Source organism: Myotis brandtii, unplaced genomic scaffold (genome assembly GCF_000412655.1).
Source record: "Myotis brandtii unplaced genomic scaffold, ASM41265v1 scaffold303, whole genome shotgun sequence".
NCBI classification, from domain to species: domain Eukaryota; kingdom Metazoa; phylum Chordata; class Mammalia; order Chiroptera; family Vespertilionidae; genus Myotis; species Myotis brandtii.
Window position 1 is genome coordinate 3439501 of NW_005361573.1, and position 10159 is coordinate 3449659.

General features: G+C 49.3%; 1 long non-coding RNA gene across 1 annotated transcript in view; it reads left to right on the forward strand.

The window, feature by feature from the left end:
- Positions 1-8240: 8240 nt before the first annotated feature.
- LOC106726691 overlaps positions 8241-10159 on the forward strand; it is a 10482-nt gene continuing 8563 nt past the window's right edge. The window contains exon 1 of the long non-coding RNA XR_001362767.1: positions 8241-8427. This is a non-coding gene — a long non-coding RNA (uncharacterized LOC106726691). The remainder of the gene's footprint in view (positions 8428-10159) is intronic.

Sequence of the window (10159 nt, forward strand, 5' to 3'; positions counted from 1 at the left end):
GAGTTGTGATGAGTTATTATCTTAGTATCGTTTCAGTAAATGGTAGCTGTGCCTTGTTATTGTAGAGTAGAGGTAGGGGTTAAGAACAAGGAGACGTGTCTAGGATATAGCTCACATGTATTTCAATGGCTAATACTAGAAGTGTTTTCAAAGGTCTTTATTCAGAAGTCTGGTGCTGTTTTGTGAACAGAAATATGCCATAGGAACCCGACTCCTGTTTATATCCATTAGCCTATGGTAAAATTAGTTTCATTATACTTCACGTAGAGTCGCAATTTCCAAGAACTTATCAACGACGTTAAGTGAGGACTTCCTATAGTTCTCTGGCAGGCACCTTACCTGGACATGGAGCTCATGGTCCTCTCTTTCCCTCTGTCCTCTCCCCAGCTGACCTTGGCCTGCACCACAGCAGCCAGCCCCAGCCCTGCAGTGGCTGTTGCGATATGCTGGCCCCTGAAAGCTTCACTCAAGTGTTTCTCTTCTCTGAACTTTCCTTCTCTCTTTCTCAGGAGCTCTTTTTGACTTTGTAAAATGTTAAATATAGTTGGTATACAATATTATATTAGTTCCAGGTGTACAGCATAGTGATTCAACATGTATATACTTTACAATGCAATCTTCACACTAAGTCTAGTAATCACCTGTCACCAGGCAGTTATCACAATGTTACTGACTATATTCCCCTTCACCTTTTCTACCTACCCCCCCCACACACACACACACACACTCCGCTCTTCTGGCAACCATCAGTTCAATCTGTTTCTATGAGGCTGCTGTTTTTGTTGTGTGTTGTTTGTTCATTTGCATGTTGTTGTTGTTTTAGATTCCACATATAAGTGAAACCATATGGTATTTGTCTTTCTTCATCTGACTCTCTAGTTCTATCCATGCCACAAATGGCAAGATTTCATTCTTTTTTTTATTGCTGAATAAACTTCCATTGTGTGTGTGTGTGTATCACATCTTTATCCATTCATCTATTGATGGACATCTAGCTTGCTTCCATATTTTGGCTATTGTAAAAGATACTGCAATGAACATAAAGGTGCATATATCTTTTTTTAAATTTATCTTTATTGTTGAGAATCTTACAGATGTCCCCCATTTTTCCCCCATTACCTCCTTCCAACTGGCTCCCGCCCCACCCCAGGCCTTCACTGCTCTATTGTCTGTATCCGTGGGTTATACATAGATGCATATAAGTTATTTGGTTAATCTCTGCGTATATCTTTTTGAACTTTTCGGATAAATACCCAGAAGTAGAATTGCTGGGTAACATGGTAGATCCATTTATGGTTTTTGGAGGAATCTCCATACTGTTTTCTATAGTGGCTGCACCAATTGGCAGTCCTATCAATAGTGCACAAGTTTTTCTTTTCTCCACGTTTTCACCAACACATTATTCATTGACTTTTTTTATAATAGCCATTCTGACAGGTGTGAGGTGGTATCTTATTGTGGTTTTGATTTGCATTTCCCTGATAATTAGTTGAGCATTGTTTCATATGTCTGTTGGCATCTGTATGTCTTTGGAGAAATGTTTTTTCTGTCCTCTGCCCATTTTTTTAATTGGATAGATTATTTTATGTTTCTGAGTTGTATGAGTTCCTTATACAGTTTAGTTATCAACCCCTCATCAGATATGTCATGTGCGAATATATTCTGAAGGAAAATCTTTTTCATGGCTGGTGGAAAACAAATGGGGTGGCCCGCTAGTAAATTTCTTAGAGACAGCTTAGCCTGCAGCAGAAAACTAAATGCAGCCAGAATGTGCAGCTGTCCTGCCTGAAGCAGGACCAGGAAGAGCACTCCAAACCCATCTGCGCGGACTTGGGGCACCGCTGACCTTAACCTCACCTCCTTGTTTTCCGAAACCTGAGAGATTTGGACATTGTAACACCCGCCCTCTGGGGAGCCCACACCAGGGCAGCATCAGCCTCGTCCTTTGTCAAGCAATCAAAGGCTCTTCTTCCTGTGGAGACGGAAAGGGCTGGACAAGGGTGACCTTGTCTCCAAGCTTGGAAATCACATGATCATCTCCTCTTCCCCCCTGGGCTGTGTGAGCCTGAAACTGCAGACCAGTCTCTGGGACTCTGAGAACTGGAGAGCTTTTGTTCCTCTGTGGCGGGGTCGGGTCCCTGTGGGGAATTGTTTTTGCTTGGCTGAAAGGGGAACTTGGGAGACGGAATATTTCAACCTCAAGAAGCAGCAACATTTGCTTGTAGCTGGAAGTCTTCGTTTCTGGTCTCCAGCTGTTGTCTGGAGCCACCAGGCCCCTGCTGAATGGGACTACACCCGGCAACTGGGGGCTGGCAGCACTGGGCTCAGCTGGCTGTGGACCAGCCCGTGTCTAGGGGGCCCGTCTCCAGGACAGCCCTGGGGCAAAGACGCCCCCAGCCCTCTGGACACTGGACACTGGGCCCTGGAATGAACCTGCTAGCTGTGGAGGACTGGGCTGGGGAACCAGGCCCCACAGAGAAGCATTTTAGGAGGAAAATAGATCCAAGTCTGAGGTCCAGGCTCCCTCCTCAGAGGAGGGAAACAGAAAGGTCTAAAACAGCCCAGGCTTTTGCAACTGAGAAGTTTCAGATTTCACTTATTTCACTCTTAGGAACATTTACCATTGTCCCTGTTCAAATGAGGCCACTGGACTTTTACACACTTAACTGGGCGCCCGCTATTTTGCACACTGATCATGTGACTATGTTTCATGGACTTGCCTTAGTTGCTGGTGCCACAGATGAATCGGATCAAGAGCATTCGAGGGGTATTCAAACCTCATATTTACCCTAATATGGGGCAGCTTTTTACGGGCCCCCGGGGCAAGCTGAGGAACGAGCTTTTGAATGTGCAAGGATGGTGATAGTAATCGCAATAATAACAGCAGCTAACATTTCTGCAGCCCCTACCAGTATGTGTGTGAGACCCTGTACTGAGCACTCAGCAGACATTGCTGAGTTCATCCGCGTGACAGCCCAGCCTGGGGAACGGAGGCTCAGAGAAGGGACCCAGCCAGCAGAGGGCAAGGCCAGGATTCAGCCCGCTCCAAAGTGAGGGCTCCTTATTCCTGCTGCACTTCAGGCCCCTTGGGGCAGGCAGGTGGGCTCAGGGAGAGGCCCTGAGCTCCCAAATATCTCACCCTCACAGATGTGGCCTCCAGACAGTACAGATCAATTTGCCTGGGGCGAGGAAGGCAGCAAACCTACACTTCTTGCCCTACAGCCATGGCTCAGAGGTTGAGCGTAGACCTATGAACCAGGGGGTTATGGTTCAATTCCCAGTCAGGGCATATGCCCTGGTCGCAGGCTCATCCCCAGTGTGGGGCGTGCAGGAGGCAGCCAATCAATGGTTCTCATCATTGATGTTTCTCTCTCTCTCTCCCTCTCTCTTCCTCTCTGAAATAAATTTTAAAAAATGTGTTTTTTTTTTAAAAAACCTACACTTCTTTACCTATTGAGAACACAAACCGCTTTGAGAATCAGGTGAATATTATCAGGCCCCTCCACCAAAAGATCCCACCTATAAAAATCTGCATAGAAATTCTGGAGAGTTAAAGACCCCCCCTAAAGCCCTCCATGGACCTCAGGTTTAGAACCTCTCCATTAAGCCGTAAGCATGGGTACCTGAAAGTTAAAACTAGACGAAAAGAGGATAACAGGAGTATTAATATAGTAACAGGAATGATTGATACATTTAACTGATCACTTATTAAGTGTCTGGCATTTATTCCAGGGATTGGTAAATTTTTTTCTGCAAAGAGCTGAATAGTAACTATTTTACCCTTTTTGAACCATATAGCCTCTGATCTCTGTCACAACTACTCAACTCTGCCCGCACTGGTTGTTGGGGGCCAACCACTAGAACCCGTGCCCACCCACTGAGACCTTCAAGGACCTCGTCACTGCAAGTCCTGGGGCCTCCAGGTGACTCCAAGGGGGGCGGGGAGCGTGGGGAGAGGGGCACCAGGGCTCACACGTAAGCAGCCACAGACACTATCTAAGCCAGGGGTCCTCAAACTACGGCCCGCGGGCCACATGCAAATACAAATATTGTATTTGTTCCTGTTTTGTTTTTTTACTTCAAAATAAGATATGTGCAGTGTGCATAGGAATTTGTTCATAGTTTTTGTTAAACTATAGTCTTTTACCCCAGCAATTAAAACCTGTGAAAACCATTCTTAGCCCGTGGGTCATACAAAATAGGCAGCAAGCCCACAGGCCATAGTTTGCCGCCCCCTGCGCTGTGCCACCCACGTTCACACGCTGTGTTTAATGCTCACAACCAACTGTATGCATTCAGCATTGTTATTATCCCCATCTGTCAGATGAGGACACTGAGGATCAGGTTAAATAACTCATGCAAGAAGCACGGGAGTTAGACCTTGAAGCCACCGTCAGCTTCTTTACTTTCCTGAGGGACAAGACCCGGTGAGTTTGTGGAGAAAGGAAAGGAAAAGGTGCTGGTGGGGCGGGGAAGGGGGACCCTAAGGAATGCCTGGCAGCACCCTGGGCCCTGGGAGCAGAAGGGAGGGCGGGGAAGAGGCTCTTTGCTGGAATGGCCTGCACTGCAGGGGTGGGCGGCTGGTTTCCTGAGCTGTTCCTCCAGACAGAGACCCAGATCCTGGACAGCTGGTGGCCCTGACATTGTTTTGTGTCTCCCAGGTTCTCTTAATTATAACCAATTTGCCACCCTCAGCAATTCCTTGTTCTCCTTTGCTGATGCCCATGAGTTGGAACCGTGAGCCAGACTCCCAGCCAAACGTTCAGCTAACATCACTTCCCTTTCCCATGTGGGGAGCCCCGGTCTCTCAGAAACGTGCCTTTCTTCTCAGTCCCAGGAGGCGGGTGAGGCCCGCCCTTTTGCACGCTGCTCTGCTCAGCTGAGATTCGCTGCTACCCAAATCTCTTAGCAAAGAGGGTGACCCAATCTGCTTAACTTTCTCCGACTCCCGGCCTTCCTGGCTGACTCAGGCTCAGGGAGATGGCTAAGGTGGTCTTTCTTCTTGGTGCACTTCACCATTCCTCCTTTCCCGCCATACTTATGTGCCACTTGGGTCCAAGGCTTTGGAACAAACTCGCAGAAACACACTCCAGGCTGTGCCTGTGTACAGTTTGGGGTGAAGGCCCGGAAGCTGAGGCTAAGGAAGGTGGCCGTACAAGGGGCCGGAGAAGGAGGCAGGTCTGATATCACACCCAGTATAGGTAACCTTGGCCAAGCGACCTGGCTTCACTTAGGAAAACTTGATTCCCTCAGAGGAGCCTTGAGACTATGAGCTCTGGCTGGACTCAGGAACCTGGGGTCAATGCGGGTTCGACCTGAGTTCCCAGACCTCAGGCAAGTTACCTTTCTAACCTCAGTTTTACCCACTTGTAAAATGGGTGTAACAGTCGTTTCTCAGAGAGTTGTTATGAAGATTAAATAATACAATAAAGGTAAGGTGTTCAGCTAATTTTTATTCGTAACCTAGAGGTGGTGATACTCCTAACCACAGAGGCCTGGAGAGGAGCCAACGTGTCAAGGGCCTGGCCCATAGTCCTAACTTTGCAAATGGGAGCTGAATCACACGGTTCTCGCCAGACCTCACAGGGGCCACCAAAAGTGTGGGGGACCCCGGAAGCGCTCTGCCTTTGGAGTTGAGAACCCATTTCTCAAACCCCAAGAACACAGTGCGCAAAATAAGGGCAGTTCTCTCCTTAGAAAATAATTCCTGACTCGGTTCCTTTAAGTAGCTAGTTTCCCCGTCGGTGGCCCTGTTTTATAAAAGTACCTACTGACCTTCACCTTCTCAGGGACAGATCTATTGGGTGGAAATACCCTTCTCTGCTGGCTTCCAGCCGGCAGTGGATTTCTTTACCTGTTGCTTCAGGTCAGGAACAAATACAGAATTTGGATGTCCTCCTATTTCCCTCCTGGCCCGAGGTGGGGAGATAGGCAGGGAAAGCCCCCAGGCCTAGCTCGCCGAGGGAAGGCACCCAGGAGCTGTCTGCCAGCCGGATTCCCCGTCCTCACAGACCCCAGACCCTGCCTCCTTGCACCCTTATCTATTGGGTGGGAATACCCTTCTCTGCTGGCTTCCAGCCCGCAGCGGATTTCTTTACCTATTGCTTCAGGTCAGGAACAAATACAGATTTGGATGTCCTCATATTTCCCTCCTGGCCCGAGGTGGGCAGATAGGCAGGGAAAGCCCCCAGGCCTAGCTCGCCGAGGGAAGGCACCCAGGAGCTGTCTGCCAGCCGGATTTCCGGTCCTCACAGACCCCAGACCCTGCCTCCTTGCACCCTTGCTTTCCCTACAGGAGCCATCCCGGTGCAGCCTTGCTCACCTGCGCCGCCCAGTGGTAGGAACAGAGAGCTGCGGAAGAAAGTCGGCCCTCAACCACTGACTCCATGCAACCCTCCAGGCCCTAAGCCTGGCTAGTAACCCAGGACTCTCACTCTCACTATGGCACCTAGCAGCTCTCTGATTTGCTAACGCTGCCACAAGGTGAGTCCTCTGGGCTCTGACCCCCGGGGACCCAACAACAGGGAAAACCTTTATTGAAGAGCATCCATTTTCTGCTGACTGAAGGAACTTATTCCATCAGTGGGGAATGAAGCGGTCCCACCCCACCTTGAATCACCCCCACAGATACCTGCTAGTGCAAGGGGTCCCCTAAAGACTTCTCCCCTGGGCCAGCAGTGCTCTTGCTCCCCAAACAAAAAAGCCCCTCTCTTCCTTAACTACAAAGTAAACATCTCCAGGCCCCCTGGGCTACTTGCAGTACAAATGTTTATGCCTCTGGAAAGAGAAAAAAGAGACTCTTCTTGCAAGTGCGCCCCAAGAAGACGGGTGCCAAGTCAGTAATTAACCCCCAGCAACTGGGTGTCTGATCTTCCGCCAACGGGTCTGCAGCGGCTCGGCAGGGTGGCTGATGTGGGCGTACCTCTAACTTTGCATTTGATGGGCCTTTGCGGCCTTGGAATGCTCTCTGGAAAGGACACCTGCTACATCTTTAAAACTCGGGATTAGCACTAGGGAAAGCCTCTGACTCCCCAGCACTCACTACAGGTGAAGGAAGGGTTGTGAGCAGCCACAGCATTTGAGTCACTCTGGGCGAGACCCCGGTGATGCGTGTGCACACGGAGCCAGGAGAAGCCAGCCCTGCCACAGACTAACCTTTGCCGGAGGGCCGGTACTTGGTCATATCAATGGCGAACATCTATTAAATGCCCAAGGACCAGGCTTCCTGCTAAACTCTACACTCTGTGCGTTATTGCATTTAATACTTCAACAACCCCCATGGGATGGGGATGGTTATATCCACATTTTACAGATGAGGGAATTGAGTCTCAGAGAAATGATGTCTGCTGCTCACAGCTTTTAAGTCCATCTTGGTAGATTCTATTCTAACAGAATGTGTCCCTTGCCCGAGGTCATCAAACTGATGAATGGTGGCAAAGCTAGGGCCGAAACCCAGGGCTTTATGCCTTCAGAGTCACATCCGCCTGACCCTTTCCCTCTGTGCTCACAAACACAAATGACAGTTATCACCTTTCAGGCTTCCAGAAGCAATGCCAGGCTCAAAGGAACTGACCAGTGGGAGCTCCATGCAAAGATCACTATCAGGTCTCCCGCTGGGTGGAGCCAGAGGGAGAGAGAGGGGCCACTGTCGGCTGCTTCCAGCTCTAGAATCCCACCATGAGAGGCTGGGGATCGAAAGGATCATCCCCCTCCACCTTTCCCTTGGGGAGACTGGGGCCCAGAGAGCAGAATCCATGCCCGATGTCCTACCATGATTTTGCCTCCGTGGTCAGTCAATGTGCTTTCCATGGCTGCATTGGGGGGTGGGGGTGGGAAGAAGCAGGTGGCAAGAACTTGAATGGGAAAAGGGGGAGAAAGCTGATCTTCCTGGGCCCTCTGTCTGGGAGGAGGGCATCTTGCAGTTTCAAAGGGTGTTTCTTGCTAATGCAACGGTGGGCCATGGATTACTTCCGTCTTTAGCTCTACCATCTTGTGGATTCAAGGCAGGGGTCCCCGGTAGGGAATCGATCATCAGCCTAGTTCATGACAACTTGATTTCAGAGGCTGCCAAGTTAGAGGTGCCCATCCTCCCTTGACTCTCTAAGTCACAATGAGATGGAACGTTCCAGAAATCAGAGACAAAGATCAAAGGGTTTTTAATGTGTGTGTGTTTTTTTCCTTCCTTGCCCAAGACTGGGCTAAGCAGCTTTTAGATATGACTCATTCTGCTTCCTGCCTTCTCCAGGGAGTGGGATTGCTTTGTGCAGGCAGTGCAGGGATCGGCGGTGACCGAGCCAAGTTCCGTGGGCACCACTGGTGGCGACTTCAAAGGACAGAGGGGACGTCTTGCTTACCCCTCCTCCAACAGGAACGGTGGGCTCAGAGCAGCCAGTCACAGCTTTCTTCCCTCCTCTGGGGCCTTTGGGGGTGAGTCCTGCTTTGTTCTCTCACTGAAACAGCACACAGCAAGCCACCAGGTGAGTCCTTCCCTCCTCTGGGGCCTTTGTTCTCTCACTGAAACAGCACACAGCAAGCCACCTCCACGAGGGCAGAAGGAGGGACTGCCCACAGGAATTCAGCCCTGATTGCAATAAGTCTTATCATCTGGGAGGTGCACCTAAAGCCTTGTGTGGCTGGCTCAGGCTCAATGGTCACAGTCATTTAATTCCAAAGGGGGACTTGTCACTGGGTGATAGCAAAGGGCCCTGGGCCCAGTGCAGGCTTTTCTGAGTGTCCCAGAACCAAGTTGCCTGTTGACTTCCTGTTTGTCAACGTCCTTGTGCGTATATCGTGCCAGGGGACCTCACGGGAAGCAGGATTTGGGCATGCCTGGAGCTCCCAGCTGAATAGCAACCCTGAGAACCACAGTCCCACAACGACTTCACCCACAGGCCTTTGGCACTAGTGGGCAGCCTGGGCACCCAGCAGAGGACGAGGATAGTGGGTGATGCCAGGTGGAACATGCACCTGGTAGGTGAGGCCAGGTGTGCATGTGAGAGAGCCTCATGACCTTCAGACCACCCCATCTGTAGACCTGGCCTCCCTAAGTTAACTCTGGTTACAGATGCCTTTCTAAATAGCAGGGCCACGTCATTGAAAGTCACAATCCTGAAAGTCTGCCTGTCCGAGCTGGAAGTCACCCTCCGTCCCAGCACCCCTGTCCTGTAGCATCCTGAGCAGGTGGCCCTCAATCCCTGCTTGCACCTTCCTGGGGGAGGCAGTTCATGCTTCTTGAGGTCCCTGCTCCTGTACTCGGCAGTGTGACTCTCGTCTATACAATCTTTGGACTCATTGGGCCAGAAATTCGGACCTTGTCCTCACCTCTCTCTCAATCCCATCCACTGCCCTTTATCCCTCTGCCACGACCAGCGTCAAGCCACAACATCTCTTGCTGTGTCCTCAATGGTCTTCCCCGTCCTGTCCATTCTCCACCCTCCCATAGGGTGCCCTTGCTGAACCCAGGGCTGAACAGCTCCTTTCCGCCTAAATCCTTCCATGATCTGGCTTCAACTGACGTCTCCAACCTCATTAATAATAATGATAACAATAAAAAATAACAGCATGATGATGATGGTTGCCAACACTTACCAGTACATGGCATCTACCAAGCTCTAAACACTGTTTACTAGGTGTACCGGTTAAAAATGCGGATTTTGTAATCAAAGAGAAAATGATAATTTTAAGAGAAACATTAAAGTGCTTTATTCAAAGTAATGTCCATCGCTAGCTAAATAATGATAACAATAAAAAAAACAACATGATGATGATGATGGTTGCCAACACTTACCGGTACATAGCACCTACCAAGCTCTAAACACTGTTTACTAGGTGTACCGGTTAAAAATGCGGATTTTTTAATCAAAGAGAAAATGATAATTTTAAGAGAAACATCGAAAGTGCTTTCTTCAAAGTAATGTCCATCACTAACTACACATTTCCCCCATCTTTCAGGTAATTTGTGGATACCGTCCCAATAGAACTTTTCTTGTTTTGAGGCAGACCATTCAGAGACCCAATTTTCCACTTCTTCGTACGTTTTGAAGTGCTGCTCAGAAAGTGCATGTGCCATTGATTGGAACGTAATCTGAAGGAGCAAGGTCTGGTGAAATCTGCGGGTGGGTTAATACTTTCCAGGCAAGATCTTTTTTTTTTTTTTTTT